The 21,665-nt window shown below is 34.7% G+C and overlaps 1 protein-coding gene across 1 annotated transcript in view; it reads right to left on the bottom strand.

The window, feature by feature from the left end:
* CNTN5 (contactin 5) overlaps positions 1–21,665 on the bottom strand; it is a 504,363-nt gene that overhangs the window by 471,415 nt on the left and 11,283 nt on the right. The window contains exons 2-3 of the mRNA XM_024760353.1: positions 11,474–11,597; positions 11,170–11,345 (exon numbers count right to left, since the gene is read on the bottom strand). The gene's annotated coding sequence lies outside the window, so the exon portion shown is untranslated. The remainder of the gene's footprint in view (positions 1–11,169; positions 11,346–11,473; positions 11,598–21,665) is intronic.

A 21,665-nucleotide genomic window follows, 5' to 3' on the forward strand; every position in this document is an offset into this window, starting at 1 on the left:
ATTATTCAGCCATAAAAAAAAATTTTTTTTTTCAATACATGACAATCCCTTCTTTATTTTTATTTTTTTTAACATCTTTATTGGGGTATAATTGCTTTACAATGGTGTGTTAGTTTCTGCTTTATAACAAAGTGAATCAGCTATACATATACATATGCTCCCATGTGTCTTCCCTCTTGCGTCTCCCTCCCTCCCACTCTCCCCATCCCACCCCTCCAATCCCTTCTTTAATTTGTACCATTTACTTTGTTCAGGCTTAGCATCCAACACTATCCTTCTTCTCTTCCAAGTGATGGCAATTCAGATTATTTGTTGCAACCATAGTGTCGTCATTTATGGTCTATTGCAAACAAATGGGCCAGGTTCCTTCAACAGTCAGTAATTTGACATAGTTTATGATCCTTCAGTGATGACACTGTGGAGACTCCATATGATGCCCACAGCGAACACATGAAGTGGTTCTGGCAACTTCACCTATATTTCTGATGAAGCATTCTTCATTCCAGAGAAGGTCACAGTCTGCCCATCATCACCTGAGGCCAGATGATCTCTAGATTCAGCCATAAAAATTAATGAAGTCTTGTCATTTGTGACAACACTAATGGACTTTGAGGGCATTGTGCTAAATGAAATAAGTCAGACAGGGAAAGACAAATAGCTTATTATGCCATTTATATATGGAATTTTAAACAAAAACTGAGCTCACAGATACAGAGAACAGACTGGTGGTTGCCAAAGGCAGAAGGTGAGGGGTGGATGAAATGGGTGAAGGGGGTCAAAAGGTACAAACTTCCAGTTATAAAATAAATAAGTCATGGGCATGTAAAGTACAGCATGGTGACTATAGTTAATAATAGTTTATTGAATATTTGAAAGTTGCTAAGAGAGTATAACTTAAAGATTCTCATCACACAGAAAACGGCTTTTTGCAAGTATATAAGGTGACAGAGGTTAACTAGACTTATTGGGGTGACCAATAAGTATACAACATATACAAATTTTGAATCATGTTGTACACTTGAAACTAATATAATATTATATGTCAATTGTACCTTAAATTCAAAAATAAATGAAAATTTAAAAATTATTTAAAAGAAAGGCAAATAAATACATACATACATATATGTCCATAGAGATAGGCTTAATGGTTTATGAAGTGATCCCCATGACCCAACAAACTCCATGCTTGGCCCTTAAGTCCGATAGAATGGACAGAACATAACCTTGGCATAGAAAAATCATCCTCATCCCACTTTAGTATAAACTTAGACTGTAAGCTCAATAAACATATCTCAGAGATACAATCTTATCAAACTTACAGACTAGCTTAAATGTCCAACGTGTAAGGATATCCTAAACAAAGTTGTGGAAGATGCCTATCATTCTTTAATATGAGATCCAACACAGATCATACAGCATCATTTACAGTTGAACAAGACTTTATTGCAACAAGTTGAAGAGGCTTTTAGTTTAAAAAAACTCTTGTTTCAGATACGCAAGTAAGCCTGTTAGGATTTACAATGAGAAACCCATGTGGGCTTCCATAATTTTCCCAAAATACTAAATTTTGACTAAAAACAAAAACGAAAAAAAGACATAGAAACACTGCAGAAAGCTCATATAGAAACCAGGACCATGAACTCACAGGTGCGGAGCTCTTCTGAGCAGCACACAGCTAATTATGTGGTCTTGCTTAGGGATTATACTCTTAGTTCCTCTTCTTTACATTCTTTGGGAATGGGAAAAATACCAGTTAAACCTAACTACCATGTGGTTCTTCCACTGAGTGTTACAAATTTATGGCGGTAGTAAAGTTGTTTCTACTTCTCTTGAGATATTAATTGTGTTTTATTGAAAAAAATAAGTTTTTTTTCTAGTCCCACATACATTTACAACATTGAGTATCTTCTGTGTGGCATAATATTTCCCTAGAAGCAAATTAAAATCTAGAGGAAACCTATACCTTACTTGGAAAGCAGAAATTCATTTCACTAATTAGACACTCTCTATTTTGTATTTTCAGCATCTTCCTCTACACTGACTCCCTTCTTTCTACTACCAAATAACACTATGTTTTACTATCATGTCATGTCAACAAAACTCTGTTAAACATCCTCATTACTGTTATGGTCAAAATCATAATCCACTATAATATCTTAAATGCCTTCAATTCTGATTTCTGTCTCGATCTTTACTAAAATTGATTTTTAAAAGACTCAAAATCCTAAGGTCTTTTCTGAGTGTTACAACATTTGACGTGAATGACAGTTCCTACCTTAAAATTCTGAATATCAGTTCTATTTTACTCTATTTTATTGGTTTCTGCTGCACCTCTCAGATCATTCTTTTCTTATCTTCTTCACTAATGCCTTTCTTTCTATCTTTCACTATCTTTCTATCAGAGAAATGTGTATAATCTTAAAGGTTAATTCTTAGTCCTGTTTTCTTCCTAATATAATTTTTCTTGATGAACCATCCCTATGGTTTCATTGAGTCTCTCAATATGTTCTGTTCCTGCCTGCCTTTCCTGAGGGTTAACTAATATTTTTAAATGTTGGGTGTTTTCTTCTGAAAATCAGAATAAAACTAGCTCATCTGAAATCACTTTATTCTCCCAGAAACTTGTTCCTCTTCTCTGTGTGACTTTATTATTGCTCAATTGAATTGATCAAAGCTCAGAATTTTGATATTTTAACTCCTCCATATTTTTTACATTTCCATCCCTTTCTATTCAGCCATTTGTAAATTCTCATTCATTTTGGAGCCTCCTACAGATATCTATCATATCCAATACATCGGGGCCTTCAAATCCTTTTTACCTAGGTTATCAAAATGACCTCTTAATTTGGCTTTTCCTACAGAGTTGTCTGCATACATATTTCCAGAGCAACCCCCTGATTCTCTCTGCCCTTTATGCACTTAAAGGGTAAGTTACAAACTTCTGTTTTATTATGGTAAAACATCAGGGATTTATGCAGGGGCAATATGGTCATAATTGTGTTTTATATCATTTCAGAAAACAATACAGAGGTATTTTAGTGGGGTTCGGGTAGGGTGGAGAAGGGAGATGTTAAGGAATAGAAGACGTGGGCAGGAGTTCCAAGTAGGCAATTTTTCTGGTAGGTCAAGGTGAGATACTCTTTATGGGCTCCTTCACTTCTAGAATAATGCCCGAGAGAGTAGAGATTGAGAAAATGCTCTATGAGTAAAACAACTACAGATATTCTGAACAAAAACTGCATGGTTAAGTACAGTGTAGGGTAGAACAAGGTAGATTATAAGTATAAAGTTTGAAGTTAGATATGAATTGGAGCTGCTGTTCTATACTTTACTAGCTGTGTGACTTTGGGAGAATAACTTGACATTCCTGAGCTTCACTTTTATTCATTTATAAATTAGGTCAAAAATAGAACTTCCCTCATAAGTTTGATAGGAAGATTAAAGAGGGTGATAATGCATTAAATGCATTTAACAGTTTGCCTGGCTTTTAAGTGTTCAATAGCTATTGCTGCTTATTCCTGTGTTAGTGTTATTAAATTTATGTACAGACACACAGACAGACATATACATACATACATATACACATCTATACATCCACATCTCTATTTGTCTATGTATCTATCCATCCATCTATTGTTATACATGAAGAGTAGCAATGTGTGGTAATGGCAATGAGGTTATGAGAACGCTAGACTGTGTAATACATATTCACTTGGACTTGTCCCTCAATAAAAGATTTTTTGGAGTAAAATAAATTTAGAAAAGACTCATATCTGCCCCTTTGTTTATGCTTCTTGTTGTATATTAGTATCTTTCTATTCATCAGGACTATAGAATGTCCTGAGATGGAACTGCTATTTTATCAAGTAAAAGGGGCACTAGTAGTGAGATTTAAATTCCATTGTACTTTCATGCCATGGATTTTTTGTGCTGGGAAAAGATCTCTAAAGACACTCTGCTAAGGATTAGGGAACAATGAATTAGGTAAATGGGCTTGAGCATCAAGGGTCAGAGGATTTATATGCTCCCTGAACCTGGTCTTTCTGGGTTACTTCACACAATATGAGTGAAGAACTGCCTTTCTGAATTTCTAAAAACTAGAAGCAGAGCACTGAGATCACTGAGAGGAGCTCTTGTACCCGACGTCAAGCCACTTCACTGTATCTCTCACATGTGGCCAGAGTTATTCATGATTTCCATAAATAATGAAAATATGTGTTTGGATGAACTTTAATAAACACAACTCTTGCAAATTTTTAAATAAAATTAAGAATTAATTATTTGAGGACAATTGGCCATAGATTTCCACTTTGATTCACTCATAACTTTCCTTTAAAGCATAAAATTAAATATTTTTAGATTTTTTTTGATGTGGACCATTTTTAAAGTCTTTATCGAATTTGCTACAATATTGCTTCTGTTTTATGTTTTGGATTTTTGGCCACAAAGCATGTAGGATCTTAGCTCCCTGACCAGGGATCAAACCTGCACCCCCTGCATTGGAAGACAAAGGCTCAACCACTGGTCCCCCAGGGAAGTGCCTATGGATCACTATAAGGGGAGGGTGGTGTAGTCTGCACGATGTGAAAATATTTTTAATTAAATTTTTTTTCTGTGATCTCAGTCAAAGAATTCATACTATAGTTTGTCAAGGGGTCATATGGTACCATACCCAAGGGGTATATGGTACAGGTACCATATCTATTATGATCAGAATAATTGTCATTTTAAAGGAAAACTTAAACCGTATTCTTTGAGTAATGGTTTTATAAAAGTAAAACAGTGTTACTTTGTTTATAGAAGACAAAATTACAAACTAATAACTTCTCCTGTAATAAAATCAGATAATTTTATAATTAGTAAAATCATCCATGCCAGAGTGACTCATTCAGGTTAATATTCAAATAATTTAATAAATTTATTATGAACTAAACCTCATAGACTATTGGGATAAAGCTTCGAATATACTGTAGAGTTAGCAACTATTCAAATAATTTCATTAGATGTTAAATGCTAGTAAAATGTAATTTTAAAGTCTAGGATCAATTTTACTTTAGGGGGAAAAGTTAAGAAAAAACTAGAGAAGTAATTTTTGAGTTTTATATGAAAATGAAAGGTTGATTTAAACTGCTTAAATACAAAGTCTACAAAACTCATATAATCTCTCAAAGAGTTAAGGGGGTTATTTTAATCAACTGCTTCAAGGAAAACTAATGGAATATTCTGGATCTACATCATCTTAAATGCCCTGAAAAGCAATATGTTTGAATTTAGATATGAACTATCAATTTACTGGATGGCATATAAAGATCTTTTTGAAGCAAGAGACAGCATAAGGAGATTTTATTCTTGATTCATTTTATGTTTGACTTGCTGGTATGAATTATTTCTAAAAATCCAAACTGGAGAAACTGTTATGAGCCTTAGATTTCTGAAGGATGTTTTAGAAGTGTGTAGTGTCACATTATCAATTCAAAATTCTCATCAGCATGGTAATAAGCTAATAGAGTGACAAAGTTTTTTATGGTGTATTCTTGCTTGTCACTGAAGAAAAATCACTATACTAGGTGAAGAAATTATACTCATGATGAACATAAGCTACAGGAGTAAAATATACTCTGTCAAAAATAATCTTATTGATAATCAGTAACAATCATTACTAGCAATAATACTCCAACTTTGTGTTTATTTATGTCTTTCTGAACTTAAAAATCAGTTCACAGACATGACTTCTCCACCTCATTAATTTTTACTACACCCTTATGAGATATATATTTATTAATGCTAATGTATATTATTAACATTAACTAAGCTGAGCCATGTTTATAAATATTCATTTAGGGAGAGCTTAAATTGAAAGATCCTCATGGGTAGACATTTATACATGTGAGATGTGGGTTAAAAGGAGCAGCAGCTGCTCAAATCCATTAGCTGCTCAAATCAAAATTAAAAAAAAAAAGATTTTTAAATGAACAAAGTGAATAGCTTCATGATTAAATTCTAGTTACATTTTAAAAATTGGTTTGGTTTTAAGTCAGGCTAATTGAACGTGCTATTGAGTTGATGTAGAGATGTTAAAATCTGTATATAAAGCCTCAGGTGAGAAATTTCTATGAGAATTAAATGTCAAGAAAATTTTTTTTTCTCAAACAAACATCCTTTAAATGTTTGTATTTCTCCTTTTTCTCTGACTACTGGGAGTCCCAAGGAAATATTTGTGTCTTGACCATAATAATTATGAGACATATGGCTTATACTATCTTGACCTCTTATGATGAAATGTACATTTTTCCTGGTGTTGTATTTACTAATTTACATATTTATCCTTTATGGTATATGATTTTACATGGCAAGTCAAATAAATCACCTTTGGAATGAGGTTAAGATTAAATATATTAGTAAATTAAAATAATTATTATATAAATATACACTTGATATGTTGAGTGACAAGTGAATAGGAACAAAACTTTAAAGAAACTAAATTTGTTTTACACTTAGTATACATTAGATATATCCTTTATTATTGCTACATCAGCAGGTAAAAGTGCCAACACTCATTTCCTAATCACCATTCTCTTCAAAAGCCAGGATCTACGATGATAGTTTCAGTTTTTGATAACAGCCACAGTCATCCATGTCCTGTCTCAAGATTATTTAGAAAATGTAGTTTTCCAGGTCCTAACTATAGATTGTCTAATAATTTTTTTAAATTAAGAGAAAAAGTTATAATAAAAGAGAAAATATGGGCTTCCCTGGTGGCGCAGTGGTTGAGAATCTGCCTGCCAGTGCAGGGGACACGGGTTCGGGCCCTGGTCTTGGAAGATCCCACATGCCGCGGAGCAACTAGAAACGTGAGTCACCACTACTGAGCCTGCGCATCTGGAGCCTGCACGTCTGGAGCCTGTGCTCCGCAACAAGAGAGGCCGCGACAATGAGAGGCCCGCGCACCGCGATGAAGAGTGGCCCCCGCTCGCCGCAACTAGAGAAAGCCCGCGCACAGAAACGAAGACCCAACACAGCCAAAAATAAAAAATAAATACATTTATTAAAAATAAAAGAGAAAATATGGTAGGAAAAAAATAATTACATACCAAAAGTACTATAAATCCCCAAATTCTAGATCTAGAAGGAGACGTAATGTGTCTTAAGCTCTTAAATTTCCATAAGAAAAATTAAGCAAGTGATTGATTAACTAATTTAAACAATGAGAATAAATGCAGAATGATTATATACTTATTTTTTATCCCAGTTTTTGTTTCACACATAGGTATTAATATATTGATTATAAAATGATGGTTGATGAAGCAAACATAAAAATATTTTTTTGAAAGATTACAATATAATTATTGTTTGAGAAAGGAATTAAAACAAAATGGGTATGCCATAAAATGAATATAATACATATTTATATAAGGAAAAGACTGAGTACTATTAGAGTTAAATAAGAGGTGTCATCTGTAAAATGTGTTTACATTTAACAGCATAATACTTCATAGGTTGGTTATGAGGATGAAACGAGTTAACATATTTTAAAACACTTAGAACGTTGTCTGCCATACAAGTAAGCATTAAATAAATATAAACTACTTATATGAACTTGAGACCCTAAAAGTTTTTGTTTTTAAAAATCTTTTTTTACTAAACTGGTTTGGCAATAATGTCATCCTCCTCAGCACCAGAACTTATTTGGATCAATCTTATATGCACCTCTAACACCTAGATTTTAGTCTCTATAAATAACATTATGCATTACAGTCAACGAAATGTAGCTGAATCTATACTTGGGGGGTGGGCACAAGATCAAGATGTTATTGGAGGAAAGCTAGAATATTTTAAAATATATTTCTGGTTAATAAGAGGACAAAGAAGCTAACATTCAGGGATTCCTAATAGTCAAATTGTGACAATTTATATATGTATATGAATAAGGTAAATCTGCAAAATCTCATGCAACTTTAATGATACTCAAAATTGGAATGTTTAATATGATGCATGTGTGTATATAATATATATAATTTCATACAAAAGGAAGGTAATTCTAGTAGGATATGTTTAAATTTTATTACTTTTAATAAGTATGGAATTGTTAATATATGAATATCTTGATTCTTCATTTAAATATGTACCTATTTATAAAATATAGATCAGTACTTTTTTCTATGAATATAATCAAGGAAGACACATTTAATGTCTATTTAACAGTGTCCAATTAAGTCTTAAAATCACATTATTTTAGGCAAATATGTCATATTTCAAAAGGTGAAAACCTATGTAAAAGTTATAGAGTTAAAGTATTAGTATTATTATTTAAAGTATTATTATTTAAAGTATTATTTATATAACAAAAATAATGTTCAAATTATAAAAGAGGTTGTCTGTTAACAGTCTCACTTTGAAAGGAGCAACCTGAATTCAATTGGTTGATAACTCAGAAACTACTCTGGATTAGGTAATATGATCCTCCTTTCTATTTGATTTTAGATCACAATTGCACTACACAATGTAGAAAACCATAGCTGATAAAATTATTGTGTAATACATGATAAAATTAAGATATAAAGGTAAAAATATTTATATAATAAAATAACTGTAAACTGAGTTCATAAGTTTGTAATCATTTTGATAATTTGTAATTTTGTCTAATTATATAACATTTAAAACATTGAACAGACTTGTATTAGATTTAAATATTTAATTTAATCTGTTTTAATAATTATCTAAACTTACTAAATATACTTGTTTTGAAATATTAGTTATGTAATACATATTTAAATTTTTGCATAAATAGTGGCTGATGGATATAGATAATTAATGATTTCAGCTTCAAAATGTATAAAAAGTAATCAGAGTTCCTGTAGCCACAAAAGTCCTTTGGACATTCTATGAACAACAAATAGTGAGTTCATTCTCTATCTCGGAGGCTGGTCATAGAAAATTATGATGTAAAGGAAAGTTGCCACCAAGTTTGTAGTCTTGCTTTACATTTGTATGCTCTCACTTCCTTTCAGAAGCCCCTTCTTTTCTTTCTCCCCAGCATCCTACCTCATTTTCTCCCCCTAATCATAAAACTACCCTGATTCCTAGAGCATGGGTGACACCTAGCACCCATGCTCGCACCCAGGTATACTAGAAAGCAAATTGATTGTCTTCATCCTATCTTCTCTATCACCTATATTTGCATTTTTTTCCCAAATATCACCTAGCAAAAAATAAAACTAAGCCTAACAGACTTAATTTTTATATCATCAACACAGACATAATGGAATCTAGGGGAGCAATTTTGAGGCAGAAGTGGCCTTCCCTATGTAAGTGACTGACTGCTTCAACCAGGCATCTTACAGGCTCTTATGCATATGTATGGCCTCCAGAACACAACAGTGAGTCAGGTGGGATGGGGTTGGGGTAAGGCAGAGTAATAAGACACTACCAATGATTGCATATGTCTGTCTACCCATACATTTAAGTTAAAAATAAAGCAAATATTGCTCTAAATTAGGTTCAGGACAGCTTGATGTGGAATAGATAAGATAATTAAGTAAGTAGGTAGGTTGATTGAGAGATAAAGCTTCCTTGCCTAGTCATTGAACTGTAAATGTTGGTGCCAACTTGCTCACTGTAGGTGGAATTGACTATTTGATAACTGTGACAGGTCTTTGCAAAAATCTAGAAAGGCACAATCATATAGACATCTAGGATATTTCAGTAAATAGATTTCTGTTCTGAATAATGCAGAAAACTTTGCATATTTTGCCACCACTGTTGATTTGGGAGAAAAACAACTGATCTACAACCTATTGAGAATTAGCGTACTTGTGTTAGAGAGTATAGACCAAAGAGAAAGGTATAAGCCACTAATACTAGTACATCATGTTTTCTGGATTTGCTGTATCTGTCTTGAAAAGACTGCTCTATTGAAGAGAGGAGCAATTAGGAGGGTTGTTTATTTGGTTTATTAGGATTTTTTCAATGTACATACTGAAAAGTATTAGGTTCTGTGATACACCACATAATATTTTCAAAAACAAAAGGAGTATAATTAGGCCCCTATCTTGGTATATTAGGTGTATGTAAAGTACCAGTCTAAACTCCTTAGCCAATTATACTTTAAAAGATAATATTTTGATTTTTCTAGTACCTAACTCGATGTTCTCGAAACTGAATCCATTATCATTCCTTTATTCTTTCCTTTTCTCCTTCACACTCCTTTAATAGGGTGTCTGGGTTCTGGGTTAATTAGACATAATACATGAAGATTATACAGACAAAAATCAATTATTCCATTCTTCAGGGTGTAATTTTAACTTAAAAATTCTTTTTGTGACAAATTACATAGCCATTATAGTTACATATGAATTATTAGCACAAAGATCACTGGCCCTTCTAGTTCTTAGAGATTATAATCCTCAAGAATTTAATTCAAGTAGGATTACCTACTAAGAAATGATCTCACCCAGTAGCCTATCCTTAATTTGGTGTAAGACCCCATAATAAATGAAATGATTTCAAGAGTTTTAAGAAATCTCTACAGTTAGTTAATTAGATATATGATCTATTTTTTTTTAAATGTATATATTCTAGTATACGTGAATGATTACATGTGGTGTCTTTTTTCTAATAAAAAAACCTGGGACACTTGGGAGGGAAGTTATAATCAGAATCTGAGATATTAGCATTTCAGAGGCATTTCTTTGGTCACCTGACTACAAGCAGAATTTTTAGTGTATGCTATCTTATGTCCAGAAGAATCTATAGCAAATAGTGACTATAATAGACAGTGGAAGAATAAAAGCAGTTAAGTGTATATTTTAAAGGCAGAGATAAAAACTTAAAAATCTATTTCTTACTAGATTTCAAAGGATATTTCAATTCTAAAACTTTATCTGCTTTTATGAACAGAATTTTTAACCTCCCCAGACTACTATTTATGTGAAGAGGGCAAACATTTCACGGAATTTGAAAATATCTCAGGAAGAAACACATTGCTTTCATACTTCTAATCGTTACCAGTTTATACCATGATTTTAAAAGTTGAAGTCATAAGCTATTGCCTCACTAAACTTTAAAGTTTTATATATATGTATATATATATATATATATATATATATATATATATATACAAACACACTATATATATATATATATATGTGGAAATATCAATACTTTACTCACAGGCAAACTGAAGTACAGCTTCTCTACTAAGAATACTTCCAAACGTGTTGGCTGCCAAACACTGATAATGGCCAGAATCCTTTGCTTCACTTGGATTGCTTATAATGAAGGCCCCATCTATCAAACTGTAGCGATAATCACTTTCCAAATCTATTTCTGTTCCATTTCGAAGCCATCTTAGGAAAAATCAGAAGACAAGTACATAAAAATTACTTGAGACATTATAATACTCCCAGGGAGTGTCAGAATCTCATTGAAAGGAATTTTTAAGACTTAAGAAAAATGATTAACATTGAATTTCTACCTGTAATTGGGAACTGGGCTGCCACGAGCTTCACAATTCAGTGCAAGTTTCTTTTCATCAGAATCCGTCGGGAAAATTATATCATCTGGTTCTTGCACAAACACTGGCCCGTAGTCCACACTTTCTGTAAGAACCAAAAGGAAACGAAATTTCTCGAAATATCAAAACATTTTTTCTCCACTATGTTCCTACTCAAAATTCTTGCACTTTCCTCATAATAAACAGGCATATTACCAAAGACAGGTATAGCTAGCAAATTACATTGTTTTAGAAAATTGCAGAGACTTAAGTGGATTTTTTCTGTCAGTGACCAAGACTGCTTTTAAAAATATGATATATGAAATGAAAAACCACATCTCAAACATAGATGTTGTACATTTTAAAATATATATCTTTGAATTCACCAAAAGAGGAGCTAAGGAGAATAACATTAAACAAAAACATTATTTTAAAAAACCCAAATTTTGTAAAAGTCTTAGAATGTTAAAAATAATATATGATAAAGGAAAATCATGAACTAATATAGTGTTACTACTTGGGTACTACAGACATGAAAATGTTGGTCCTCATGCACTTTTCACATATTCCTTTCTTCACTCATTCAATCAAGGACTTTTAGTGCTTAATGATGCTGGATTGTAAGGGGAAAATGATGTAATGCAAGTACACACATTCTCATGGAATAAATGAGACATGTCCTCAAAATAAGTCAAATAATTGAATAAAGATGACAAAACTGTATACAATTAAATGTTTACCAGCTGGTAGATAAAGTGAATAAGGAAAGCAGAAGAGAAGAGGCATAAAAAGGAAGGCAGCTTTTTCCTTAGCTACAACCAAAAAAAATTACATGAAAATAACTAAAATGTATTATTGTATACCAAATTGTATTGCTGTTACTTAAAGTTTTATTTTAAAAGAGGAAAATAAGTGATTTGATAAATAAATAACTTGAGTAAGTTATTGTCAAAATATTATACTGCATGTTGTTGCATCATAATGAATTTTTTAAAATTCAGAAAAGCACATGAAACCTTGTCAAAATCTCAGTTAGAATTAAACTGCACAATCAAGTCATGAAAAAAGAATTCCTTCTGGTCTTTACTCATTAAAATACAATTATTTAAATTAATATTATAAATATCTATGATGCATAAGATTAACTTTTAATAAATATATCTTATATTTTTATATATATTTTAAAATTCTTGAGCTTTAGAGTCAGACACTTGGGTTTAAATTCTAGTACCATCATTTTCTAGCCTTGAGCCAACTATTTTTATCCTTTGCTGCTTCATTTATTAATTGTGGATAACAATGTCTCCTTACAATATTATTATGAGTATCGATCAATATTTGTAAATACTTAGTATGTCACAAGTACTCAGTAAATTATAATTAATAAGAATAATAACTAAAGTTTACTTGTGTTATAATTACTATATGTCAGACATTATACTGAATAATTTATATGCAATATATCATGTAACACTCATAACAGCAATGCAACTAGAATTAATTTCCTCGTTTTATTTTTATTTCTTTTATAGAGCAGTGATTTTTAATTTTTCTTTTTAGCAGTAGTGCCCTTTATTTTGTAATTAATTTTTATTGCAGTATTGTTGATTTACAATGTTATGTTAGTTTCAGGTGTACAGCAGAGTGAATCAGTTATACATATACATATATCCACTCTTTTTTAGATTTTTTTTTCCCATATAAGCCATTACAGAGTATTGAGTAGAATTCCCTGTGCTATATGGTAGGTTTCTCTTAGTTGTCTATTTAATTTTCCATTTTGTAAAAGACAAACTGAGGCTGAAATCAATTAAGTAAATATGTATAGTAAATAAATGATAACTTTGGGACACAAATCCGGGGCTTTGGAATATAGAACCTGATTACCACTACCACTATCGCTACTACTACTATTACTATTATTTATAATAATAATAATTATTATTATTATTATACATTTAAACAACATTTACAACACTTTCATATATTATTATTTAATTATCTGAGTTGAGTTTTATTATTATTTGTAATTCAAAGTTGAAAATGCTGAGGTTCTGAGAGGAGACTTCCACAAAATTAGCCACGTAGTAAATAGTTGATTTTAACTAGATTTCTATGGTTCCAAATCTTATATTCTGAAAATTGTCAAAACAGGACAAGAGAAATAAAGGCTTCCCAGACTGGGGAAAAGCAAAGAGTTAAGAACTGGTAAATCACAGACTGGAAAATAAGGGACTAGACTGAAAAACATGTATTCTGACTGCCTGTACTCTGTTAGATATCTTTGTTCATTGTCACTTCAAAAGCATCTTAGTGACTCAGTGAGCCCTCTTCCTCTCTCTCTCTCTCTCTCTCTCTCTCTCTCTGTCTCTCTGTCTCTCTCTCTCCTTCCTCTTTCTCTTGGTTTTCTCTTAGAAATAAAGTTCACTGTAAGGGGTGAAAGAGCCTGGGTCTATGTAGAGCTTTCCAGTCCCCAGCAAAGAGTAATCAAAGATGATTCTATCTCTGAAGGGATTTGTTTTTAAAATTCCAAACCAACAAGGTATTATTATAGACAAACTCAGACAGATTATTTGATACATACACCTGTAGTAGTAGACTCCCTCTATTGATAAAAATGATGCATTGCAGGAGACCTTAAGATGGCAGAGGAGTAAGACGTGGAGATACCTTCTTCCCTACAAATACATCAAAAATACATCTACATGTGGAATAACTACTACAGAACACCTACTGAATGCTGGCAAAAGACTGCAGACTTCCCAAAAGGCAAGAAAATCTCCACATACCTGGGTAGGGTAAAAGAAAAAAGAAAAAACAGAGACAAAATAAAAAAGATGGGACCTGCACCTCTAGGAGGGAGTTGTGAAGGAGGAAAAGTTTCCACATACTAGGAAGCCCTTTCACTGGCAGAGACAGGGGGTGGGTGGGGGAGAAGCTTCAGAGCCACGGAGGATAGTGCAGCAACAGGGGTGCAGAGGGCAAAGCAGAGAGATTCCCGCACAGAGGAATGGTGCTGACCAGCACTCACCAACCTGAGAGGCTTGTCTGCTCACCCGCCAAGGTGAGTGGAGGCTGGGAGCTGAGGCTTGGGCTTTGGAGGTCAGACCCCAGGGAGAGGATTAGGGTTGGCTGTGTGAACACAGCCTGAAGGGGGCTAGTGCTCCACAGCTAGCCAAGAGGGTGTCCGGAAAAATCTATGGACCTGCCTATGAGGCAAGAGACCATTGTTTCAGGGTGAGCAAGGAGAGGGGATTCCTTCCCTGTCTGCCCACAGAAGGCAGGGGACCACCTAAATGAGCGCCAGAGACGGGAGTGAGCCACGGCTATCAACTCAGACAACAGAGAAGGGCATGAAAGGCTAAAGCTGCTGCTGAAGCCACCAAGAATCCTGGGTGCAAGCAGGTCACTAGCTACAACCTCCCAGGGGCCTGTGCAGCCCACCATTGCCAGGGTCATGTGACCCAGGGACAACTTCCCTGGGAGAACACATGGCATGCATCAGGCTGTTGCAATGTCACGCCAGCTTCTGCTGCCACAGTCTCGCCCCACATTCTATTTTTAACAACCGTTCGCCTCCCTTCCCCTTGGCCTGAATTAGCAACAATACCCTAATCAGCCTCTGCTTTAACAGGAACTGAAGCCTGGGGGCAAGCTACACGAGAGGTGGGGCAAAAAACAAATCTGAACCCCAGGGGCTGTGTGAACAAGGAGGAGAAAGGGAAATTTCTCCGTGCCTCAGGAGCAGCGGATTAAATCCCCACAATCTACTTAATATACCCTGCATCTGTGGAATACTTGAATAGACAACAAATCAACCCAAAATGGAAGCGGTGGACTTTGGGAGCAACTGTAGACTTGGGGGTTGCTGTCTGTGACTGACTTGTTTCTGATTTTTATGTTTATCTTAGTATAGATTTTAGTGCTTGTTATCATTGGTGGATTTGTGCTTTGGTTTGGTTGCTCTCTTCTTTTTTTCTTATTTTCTATTTTTTTAATTATAATTATTTTTTTATTTTAATTATTTAATTTTATTTTTCTTTCTTTTTTATTTTTGATTTGATTTTAAATCAAATTTTTGATTTGATTTTAATTAATTTAATTATTTAATTTTTATTTTGATTTGATTTTAATTATTTAATTTTATTTTTCTTTCTTTTTTTATTTTTCTCACTTTTCTTCTGAGCCGTGTATCTGATAGGGTCTTAGTGCTCTGGCATGGTGTCAAGCCTGAGCCTCTGAGGTGGGAGAGCTGACTTCAGAACATTGGACCAACAGAGACCTCCCAGCCCAACATAATATAAATTGATGAGTGCTCTCCCAGAGATTTCTGTCTCAACACAAAGACCCACCTCCACCCAAAGGCCAGCAAGCTCCAGTGCTGGATGCCCCATGCCAAACAGCTAGCAAGACAGGAACACAACCCCATCCATTAGAATAAAGGCTGCCTAAAGTCATACTGAGTTCACAGACACCCCAAAACACACCCCCAAATGCAGCCCTGCCCACAGAAAGACAAGATCCAGCTCCACCTACCAGAACACAGGCACAAGTCCCCTCCATGAGGAAGCCTACACAAACCACTGAACCAACCTTACCCACTGGGGCAGACACCAAAAACAATGGGAACTAAGAACCTGCAGCCTGCAAAAAGGATACCACAAACACAGTAAGTTAAACAAAATGAGAAGACACAGAAATATACAACAGATCAAGGAGCAAGGTAAAAACACACCAGAGCAAACAAATGAAGAGGAAATAGGGAGTCTACCTGAAAAATAAATCAGAGTAATGATAGAAAAGATGATCCAAAATCTTGGAAATAGAATGGAGAAAATACAAGAAATGTTTAACAAGGACATAGAAGAACTAAAGAGCAAAGAAACAATGATGAACAACACAATGAATGAAATTAAAAATTCTCTAGAAGGAATCAATAGCAGAATAACTGAGGCAGAAGAATGGATAAGTGACCTGGAAGATAAGGAAATAACTACCACAGAGCAGAATAAAGAAAAAAGAATGAAAAGAATTGAAACAGTCTCAAAGACTTCTGGGACAACATTACATGCACCAACATTCGAATTATAGGGGTCCCAGAAAAGAAGAGAAAAAGAAATGGTCTGAAAAAATATTTGAAGAGATTATAGTTAAAAACTTCCCTAACATGGGAAAGGAAATAGTCAGTCAAGTCCAGGAAGCACAGAGAGTCCCACACAGGGTAAATCCAAGGAGAAACACACCAAGACACATATTAATCAAACTATCACAAATTAAATACAAAGAAAAAATATTAAAAGCAGCAAGGGAAAAACAACAAAGAAACAAAGGAGTCCTCATATGGTTAACAGCTGCTCTTTCAGCAGAACCTCTGCAAGCCAGAAAAGAGTGGCAGGACATATTTAAAGTGATGAAGGGGAAAAACCTACAACCAAGATTACTCTACCCAGCAAGGATCTCATTAGAATTTGATGCAGAAATTAAAACGTTTACAGACAAGCAAAAGTTAAGAGGATTCAGCAACACCAAACGAACTTTACAACACATGCTAAAGGAACTTATCTAGGCAGGAAACACAAGAGAAGGAAAAGACCCACAATAATAAACCCAAAACAATTAAGAAAATGGTAACAGGAACATAAATATTGATAATTACCTTAAATGTAAATGGATTGAATGCTCCAACCAAAAGACACAGACTGGCTGAATGAATACGTAAACAAGACCCATATATATGCTGTCTACAAGAGACCCATTTCAGACCTAGGGACACATACAGACTGAAAGTGAGGGGATGGAAAAAGATATTCCCTGCAAATGGAAATCAAAAGAAAGCTGGAATAGCAATTCTCATAACAGAGAAATTAGACTTTAAAACAAAGACTGTTAGAAGAGACAAAGAAGGACACTACATAATGATCAAGGGATCAATCCAAAAAGAAGATATAACAATTATAAATATTTATGCACCCAACATAGGAGCACCTCAATACATAAGGCAAATGCTAACAGCCATAAAAGGGGAAATCGACAGTAACACAGTCATAGTAGGGGACTTACCCCGCTTTCACCAATGGACTGATCATCCAAAATAAAAATAAATAAGGAAACACAAGCTTTAAATGACACATTAAACAAGATGGACTTAATTGATATATAAATATATATCCATCCGAAAACAACATAATACATTTTCTTCTCAAGTGCTCATGGAACATTCTCCAGGATAGATCATATCTTGGGTCACAAATCAAGCTTTGGTAAATTTAAGAAAATTGAAATTGTATCAAGTATCTTTTCCAACCACAATGCTATGAGACTAGATATCAATTATAGGAAAAAACTATAAAAAATACAAACACATGGAGGCTAAAAAATACACTACTAAATAACCAAGAGATCACTGAAGAAATCAAAGAGGGAATAAAAATATACCTAGAAACAAATGACAATGAAAACATGATGACCCATAACCCATGGGATGCAGCAAAAGCAGTTCTAAGAGGGAAATTTATAGCAATAGAATCCTACCTCAAGAAACAAGAAACATGTCAAATAAACAACCTAACCTTACACCTAAAGCAATTAGAGAAAGGAGAACAAAAACAAAAAACAAAAAAAAAAAACCCCAAAAAAAACAGCAGAAAGAAAGAAATCATAAAGATCAGATTAGAAATAAATAAAAAAGAAATGAAGGAAACAAGAGCAAATTTCATTAAAACTAAAAGCTGGTTATTTGAGAAAATAAACAAAATTGATAAACCACTAGCCAGACTCATCAAGAAAAAATGGGTGAAGACTCAAATTAACAGAATTAGAAATGAAAAAAAGGAGAAGTAACAACTGACACTGCAGAAATGCAAAGAATCATGAGAGACTACTACATGCAACTATATGCCAATAAAATGGACAACCTAGAAGAAATGGACAAATTCTTAGAAAAGCACAATCTTCTGAGACTGAACAAGGAAAAAAGAGAAAATATAAACAGACAAATCACAAGCACTGAAATTGAAACTGTGATTAAAAATCATCCAACAAACAAAAGCCCAGGACCAGATGGCTTCACAGGTGAATTCTAGCAAACATTTAGAGAAGAGCAAACACCTATCCTTCTCGAACTCTTCCAAAATATAGCAGAGGGAGGAACACTCCCAAACTCATTCTACAAGACCATCATTACCCTGATACCCAAACCAGACAAAGATGTCATAAAAAAAGAAAACTACAGACCAATATCACTGATGAACATAGATGCAGAAATCCTCAACAAAATACTAGCAAGCATAATCCAACAGCACATTAAAAGAATCACACACCATGAGCAAGTGGGGTTTATTCCAGGAACTCAAGGATTCTTCAATATATTCAGATCAATCAATGTAATACACCATTTTAACAAACTGAGGTATAAAAACTGTATGATCATCTCAGTAGATGCAAAAAAAGCTTTTGACAAATTCAACACCCATTTATGATAAAAACTCCCAGAAGTAGGCATAGACGTAGCTTACCTCAACATAATAAAGGCCATATATGACAAACACACAGCCACCATTGTTCTCAGTGGTGAAAAACTGAAAGCATTTTCTCTAAAATCAGGAACAAGACAAGGATGCTCACTCTCACCACTATTATTTAACATAGTTTGGGAAGTTTTAAACACAGCAATTAGAGTAGAAAAAGTTGATTTGAAAATGTTGAACCATCCTGTGTCCCTGGGATAAATGTGACTTGATCATTGTGTATGATCCCTGTTAGATATTATCGTATTCAGTTTGCTAATATTTTGTTGAGTATTTTTGTAGGTATATTCATCAAACATATTGGCCTATAATTTTCTTTTTTTGTAGTGTTATTATTGGGTCTTGGTATCAGGGTTGCTGTAACCTCATATGACGAATTTTGGAGTGTTCCATCCTCTTCAGTTTTGGGAATAGTTTGAGAAGAGTAGGTATTAGTTCCTCTTTATGTGTCTTGTAGAATTCCCCTGTGAAACCATCCAGTCCTTGATGGGCTTTGTTTGCTGGGAGTTTTTAAATTACAAATTCAATTTCAGTATTAGTGATCAGTCTGTTCAAATAGTCTGATTTTCTTGATTCCATCTTGGCAGTTTGTATCTTTCTAAAACTTTGTTCATTTCTTCTAGGTTGTCCAATTTGTGGGCATGTAACTGTTCATAGCATTCTCTTGTGGTTTTTTGTATCTCTGTGATATCATTTATCATTTCTCATCTTTCATTTCTATTTTGTTTATTTGGGTCAGAGATCTCTTCAATTGCTTTCATTTTATAAAATTTATTTTTATTTTTCCTGTTCTATTTGGGTGATTTTCATTATTCTACCTTCCAGATAACTTATTTGTTATTCTGTATCACTTAGTCTGCTATTCATTCCTTCTAAGGTGTTTTGTATTTCATATACTGAATTATTTATTTTTGATTGGGTCTTTTTTATATTTTCTAGTTCCTTGTTAAAATGTTCAGTGGTTACATCAATTATTTTTCCTAATTCAGTTAACATTTTTATTACTAATACTTTGAATTATTTAACTGGTAAATTATTTCTGTTTATTTGTTTTTCAGGGGTATTTTCTTGTTCTTTCAATTGAGAATAGTTCCTCTACCTTTTCATTTTACTTAATTTTCTCTGTCTCTATGAATTTAGGTGAAATAATTACCTACTACAGTCTCGAAGTGCTGTTCTTATGTGTGAACCTCCCTATGCAGACTATGTATGCCTAATGCCTTTGGTAGGATGACTGGATCTGAAGTGGACGCTAGTCACATCTTTCCTCAAGGTGTGCTGGTAGCTGTCACCTTGGTAGGGAGTGGAGCTGGAGATGGAGGAGCTAAAGGTGGCCCTGGGTATGAGGCAAGACTTCCTCTCTGATCAGTGGCTATCACCACACTGTCAGGGGTAGGGTCTGATTCCAAGTTACTGGAGCAGAAGCCCTGAGGATCAAGTTCAAAGTGGCTCTGTTCCCTCAGTGTGTATTTTTCTCTCTCCCCACACAAGGACCTTTGCCCTAGAAGAGGGGTGTGCTGAAGCAAGTGGGGCCCATGTGCAAAGAGAGGTCCATGTGCTGCCTGTGTAGGCGAATGTGGCTCTGCTAAGATGCAACCTTGTGTGCAAGTTCCCTTTGTCTCTCACAGCCAATCATTGCCCCCTGCCTCTGTTTCTCCCATCACCCTCTCACTGTTGTGGAGTCACTTCACAGGGCTGGGAGAACCCACATGGACTCTCAGCACATGTTGGGAGATTAGCTGTGGTGGAGCAGTCACTGTCAGAGATCTAGGCAGCTTTGGGGACACTGCCTAAGGAAATGCCTACTATGACTGCTGCCACCCTCCCTGGGCTCTGCCCTGGGACCAGATAGCTTCTGCATCCCATGGTAGAGTCCTTTCCCTGGTCAAGCTGCTCCAGATCCAGCACTGCACTGTGCCATGGATTGAGTGGGGCCAGAGCATTTACTTGACTTGGGTTGTGGTATGAACCACGAGGTGGTCAGTCATGGGAAACCTGCAGCCACTAGAGCAGGACCCTCTCTGCTCTGCCTTAGGGACTAGAATGTGCACACTCCTCACAAGTGGAGTGCAGGCTTTTCCAGACATTCTATCTGATCCAAAGGTCTTCCAACCAGCCAAGGGGGCTTGTCTCCTCTGCGTGGGACTTCAGCACGGGGACACCCAGTCTGTGGCTTGAGCTGCTCACTCCCCAGGGTGGGTATATACCCGTGTAATCTCCCTTGTCCTCTGAGTCCCTTCCAGGGGCAAAGGTCTTGACCCAATTGCTTGTCTTCCCTTCCTACCCAACTGCATCTGCATCTTCCTTATATACTTGATTGTATTGGAGTCTTGCTAGCTTCCAGTTCATTTTCAGTGAGTTCCACACGTAGATGTACTTTTTTGTGTATTTGTTGGGGGAGGTAATCTCCACATATTCTTAATCCACCATCTTTATTTCCCTCCTCAAAAATTTCTTTTTTTGGAATATTTCTTCTTCATTTGTTTTATTCTCCTCATACCACTTAAGCATATGTTGGCTTTTTAAAAAATTTGTCTGCTCTATCATCTCTCTAACAAGTTTTATATTTTTATTATTTTCCTATTTGTTTGACTTCTAATTTGTTTGCTATGCTCTATCTTTTCAGTTGCTTCTATATTACCAATAAT

Source organism: Neophocaena asiaeorientalis, unplaced genomic scaffold, assembly GCF_003031525.2.
Source record: "Neophocaena asiaeorientalis asiaeorientalis breed wild unplaced genomic scaffold, Neophocaena_asiaeorientalis_V1.1 scaffold601, whole genome shotgun sequence".
NCBI lineage: Eukaryota > Metazoa > Chordata > Mammalia > Artiodactyla > Phocoenidae > Neophocaena > Neophocaena asiaeorientalis.